We start from the raw sequence: 6,000 nt of genomic DNA on the forward strand, positions 1-6,000 counted from the left end.
ATAATTTTCGTTTTCTATTTTTAAAAATTGAAAAACTTGTTTACTAGATAATAATAAAAAACAAAACATGAAAACTTGTTAGGTAGTTGTTTTTCTATAATGGGAACATGGTAAATAAATTTATATAATTTTGAATTAAAATATTAAATTTAATATTTGAAAAATTATTGAAAAAAAATATATTTACGCTTATATGAATTTGAAGGGGAGTTAATTAATTTAAAGTTAAAAATTTTTGTTTTCATAATTTCATTGAAAATAATGAAAACAAGTTTTATTAATTTCCAACTTTCACATATTTTCATTTTCAACGAATCACATTTTCTTGAATATTTTTCAATTTTTCAAAAAGAATTGAAAATGAAAAGAAAACAATGTATGTTTCCTGAAATCAAATAAAGCCTTAATATCTTTTTCTTATGGCAACATTTTGATCTCTTAAAATTTAAATTTCGATTTAGTTAGTTTAAAAATGATAAATTTATAATTTAATCTTTAAAATTTCATTAAATTTATAGTTGGGATCCGGCCTCCAATTGAGAAAGTCTTACTCTTTGATTTTCCTCTCATGTGTAAAATCTATTGAGAAAAGAGACCGTGACGTTTCAGATTTAGAATATTTTAATATATTTGGTTTTATGTAATAAATATTAGACTTTATTTCACATGAATATAACAACTTGCAAGAAATAATAACAATAACATTGAGAACTCGTGTGGTGGCCCTTATGGTTAGACTTTATTTTCCTCTTTTATAATTTTTAAAAAAAAAAACAGTAACATTGATGAATTAAATTGAGGGAGGTGTGCACTGGTCAAAAGAAAATTACTTGTTCACCCAGAAAAAGATAACGATAACGATGAATTCAACTGAGGGAGGTGTGCACTGGTCAACAGAAAATTAATTGCCAATAAATTTAGTCTTATCTGATTTCAGCTAAGTTTGAATCTATATTTAAATAAAAATATTAAAATTAATCATATTTAATTATAAATTATTAAAATTAAAAATGCTTTTTCCTTAGATAGATGATAATTTTCTATGATACAAATACGGATAAAAAGAAAAGTAAATGAGTGGTAGCTAATTATTTTTATAATGAATGATAGTTAAATAAAAACAAATAGAGAAAACATACAGCTTTTTCTAAAAAGAGAGAAACTAGAAAAAGTAGGGAAAGTACTTAATAAATAATAATATACATATATATATATATCATGTCCAAGATATGTTTGATGACACTTATCTCAATGACATTAAATCTGATTTGAAAAGATCAAAAACTCATATTCTAAATTGTCTGATAAAAAAATTACACAAAATGGGATAAAACGACACTTTAAATTTTATTCAATATGAGATGTAAATATGAGAAAATTTAATATGAAATATGAGGCAAGCACTAACCATTAATAAATTAAACACTAAAATTTAATATGAAATTTTTTATTTTATGCAATTATAATATCATAACACTTGATTTTACGTTTATTTGTATTGCAACTCTAACATCTTTGTTTATATCACACTATTTTATGTTTACTTCTAAAATCTAAAAATATAGTACTCCCTATCAATGTGGTAGATTGAATAGAAGCTTGCAATCCACCATTGATGGGTTCGAAATGGATGATATTTCTTGGAAGTGGACGTTAGTCGACAAATTCTCTCTTAAAGAGTCATATAAGCATCTATGTTGTACTCCCGATCCAAATCAATTTGGGAATGATAAAGGAATTTGGAAAGTGAAGGCATCCTAAAGAGTACGAACCTTTTTGTGGCTGCTTGTTCGAAATAAACTTTTGACAAATGAGGAGCGCACATGAAGAGATATGACTTTCTTTCCTTTTTTTTTTGAACAATGTGGAAAGGCAATGGAATCAACAATTTATGTTGTGAGAGATTGCGATTTCGCTCAAATTGTGCGAAAGTCATTAGTACCTAGGCTTAAATGGAACGCTTTCTTCAATTTACATGTTGGGTACACTGAAATATCGCGAATGAGGGAATTGGGAGAATGGCCAACATTTTTCTAAATTGTTGCCTGGTTTCTTTGGAAGAGCCATAATGATTTCATCTTTAATAATACTAGTAGAAGTAGCCATAAACTCATTGCTTCGACTCTTGTTTGGGTAAAGTCTTTTGGATTCAGTGGTAACATCGAGCAATTGGTTTACTTTTCTAAAACAGAACAAGGGTGGCAACGTCTAAAACCTAGGTGGATCAAGATTAACGTCGATGAATCGGTGTCAATGAGTAATACCAAAGCAGCAATAGGGGGGAGCCGTGAGAGATTCAAGTGAAGTTTGGTCGGTGGGTTTCGAAATGGTAATAGTGGTGTCCAATGTTTTCCAGATTGAGGCACGGGCGGTTGTTGAAGGCTTGAAGTTGGTTTGGTCAAGGGGCTTCAAATAGGTAGAGGTTGATTGTGATAATGCCATTGATACCATTCGAAATGGTATGCATTGTTATAGGCCAATTTGGCCCACTTACATTCATCAGACCTAATACCCACTAACCCACTAACCTAAACCCACCAGACCCATATACCACTAAACCCATCAGCTCACCACCCCGAATAACCCAATCCCTAAAACCCATTTACAACCCGAGCCCACCTAGAATAAACCCAATAACTGAGAGGCCCAAACCCATACATCAGCAAACCCTAACCCTAACCCTAACCCGAACACCTCAGCAGCCACCTACCCCCATCGACAAAGTCACCTCAGCGCCGCAACACCCATGCCATGGCCACCAACTCTCCCCACTTACCCTCTGTCACCGGACTGCTCCACCTGCATAGCAAATGACACACGCAACAGCAACCAAAGGGGAAACAAATAGTATAACGAGTGGGCTATAAAGCCGAATGGGAAACGAATGTAAAGGGGAGGATTTTGGAATAAATGCAATTTATATACAAATAGTGATCTGAAGAAAAGTATAATACAAGAACAACATCAAAACAGATATCCCAAAAAAAAGTGAAAGTCAAAAACAAAAAAAAAATCAAAGGTAATCTGTTATCTCATTTTTTGAATTGGTCTCATTTATTTTTTTGTCTTTTTTTTTCTTTTTTCCTACTTTTACTCATGCATGTACATATATTATAATAACAATAAAAAGAAGATTTAAAAACAAAAAAAATCTTACCTTTGCGATTTTCGGCCACCGTGTACGGTGGCCGGAGGCGACGAAGATCCAGCGGCGTTGGTGGCCCTCCGGGCTGGATTCTGGACTTAGTCCAGAGAAAAAATGAGCCCCCCTCTCTTTTTTTTCCCAAACGAGCAGAAATGAAAAATTTTCAAATTTTTTTAACTTATATAGGGGTCTGGAACGGCGTCGTTTTGGGCCTTGCATTTAAGCACAGAAACAGCGTCGTTTCACCATGCCCGACCCGTTCGACTCGAACCCGCTTCAGGATCCGCGTGTTTTTGCGAAAGGGGTTAATTACGCTTCAAGCCCTTCTGCTTTTTTCTGTTCTTTTCAATCAGGTTTTAGTTTTTTTTCAAATTGGCCCTGAAATTTACGTTTGTTTTTAAATCGATCCTTCATGCTACACAGCGTTTTAAAAGGTAAGGGAAATTGCTGTTTGGGCCCCTCAATGTTTAACGCGTGTTCGAATGAGTCCCCCTCTTCTGTTTTTATTCTAAATTCGCCCCACAAATTTCGATTTTAATTCCATTTCGTCCTTTTTCTTACCTTTTCTCATTTTAATGTTATTGTATTTATTACTATTTATATTATTATCATCACTGTTATTATTAATATAGGCTTTGTTATTTGTGTATATATCTTTAATATGTATATGTATGTATGTATATAGTATTATTAATTTTTGCTTTAACGTTATTACTATTTTCTTATCATTATTATATTATTATTATTATTATATTATATTTAGTATTATCTTTAATATTATATTTCTATTATTATATTTATTATTATCTATTACTTTATTTTTATTTTTATTTTAATATTATTATATTATATTCACCTTTTATATTTTTATATTATTACTATTACTTATCTTTACTTATATATATACGTATTTTTATGTACATATAGCTTTTATATAGTTTTTTTTATTACTTTGTTTTTGATTTTACTTTGTTATATTTGCTTTTCGTATTTTATTATTCTGCTAGCATTATTATTTTTTTATTACCGCTATTAATTCATGTACACACGTGTATATACATCATGTACATACTCTTAGTATTATTACTATGTATTCGATTTTTATATATATACATGTATGTAACTGTATGTACTCATAGTAGTTTTAATATTATTCTTATTCCTAATATATATATATATATTACATATGCATGTTTAAATACCATATTATATACATATATTTTATATCTATTCTTATATATTATTATTTTTGTTATTATACATATTATTTTCACTATTATCACTTATTATTTTATTTTAATATTATTATATATATATATTCTTCATATATGTTATGTACATACTTTTTTTCAATATCTATTTTATATATATGTATATATTATGTATATATTTTAACATTACTAGTTATATATTTTTACTATCTTATGTATATACTTCAAACACTATATATAATATATTTCTAACACTATTACTATTTATATATATATACACATATATACTCTTAATTATCTTTATATGTATATTCATTGTGTTCTCATTGTGTTCTCGTATTTGATACTATTGTTCATTTAATATCGTGTGCATTGTCATTGTTTTTAATATTATTGTTGTATGTATTATGTGCCTTGATATATTTCCAACTATTATCTTTCGTTTCCCGCCCATTTTTATATATTACCCTGTTGTTCATTATTTTAAAATATTTATTCGTGTTTTTATTTATTTCAATAAGCAAGGCAACGTACTGATTTAAATACTATGTCATCGATTTTATCGCTATGTTGGGTGAATATCAATCGACTCGTGTTAAAACGGTATATCCTTCTCAAAAGAAAACGAAACTTGAAATTTCTCGTGTTTTGATCGGATCACGATTCAATGTTACTTTGAACTTGCAATTTTGAAAATTAAGACAACACTTGTTTATAAGATACCAATTTTGGGCATCACGAGGGTGCTAATACCTTCCTCGCGCGTAACCGACTCCCGAACCCTAATTTTTCCCTGGACTTTCACGTAGACCTAAACTTGGCCTTCTTTTTGTTTTAAAAATAAATTTATTAGGTGTCCGATCACACCTATAAAAAGGATCGGTGGCGACTCCCTTTGTTAATAAAATTGAAAGTTGGTTTTCAAATGTTTAATAAATCGCCACAATTAGCGACCAAGCGAAACTAAAATTTTTACGTCGCTACAGTTGGCGGCTCCGCTGGGGAGATATTTTTGAGAGTCGAGTCGAATTAAACACGTGTTGTCAAAATTTTCAAAATTCCTTGTTCAAATCAAGATTTAATCGTGATCCTAAAATCATGTTTTTGAGAAATCATGCATTTGCATCGTGTTTTGTCTGGTTGGTTTAAGGTTTTAAATTCATATGGTTTTAGTTTTGGTTTAGTTTTTAAATAAAATGTAAAGGTTTGTGAGTTTCTCCCCACACACCGTGCACGTGCATTCTTGCATAACATGAGCTCTATACCCGGGCACCATCCGTTTAAGTGAAAGTAAATGCTATGTCTTCGTGAGTTAACTCGTCCCTCCGCACAGGCTAGTGAATACTTTCGGGTTACATATGACTTATGCTTTCGTGAGTTAACTTGTCCCTCCGCATAGGCATAAGTAAATGTAATCCCTCGAATTGAACTCGTGAGCCTGTAATGGGCTACGACCGAGGCTTCGTACTAATATTAGTAAATGACAGTACGGACAATTTGAGTACCTATCTAGAACTGAAACCGCATATAATGAACCGTACGAGCCACCTAGTTAGAGCCATGCCGAACCTCCGTCCGTTAATAGTCACCGAAATAAGTACATGGGAGAAACGCCTCTTCCCTTTTATTTATTTGACACTTACA

The sequence above is a fragment of the Gossypium hirsutum genome, chromosome A13 (genome assembly GCF_007990345.1).
Source record: "Gossypium hirsutum isolate 1008001.06 chromosome A13, Gossypium_hirsutum_v2.1, whole genome shotgun sequence".
Classification (NCBI taxonomy): Eukaryota; Viridiplantae; Streptophyta; class Magnoliopsida; order Malvales; family Malvaceae; genus Gossypium; species Gossypium hirsutum.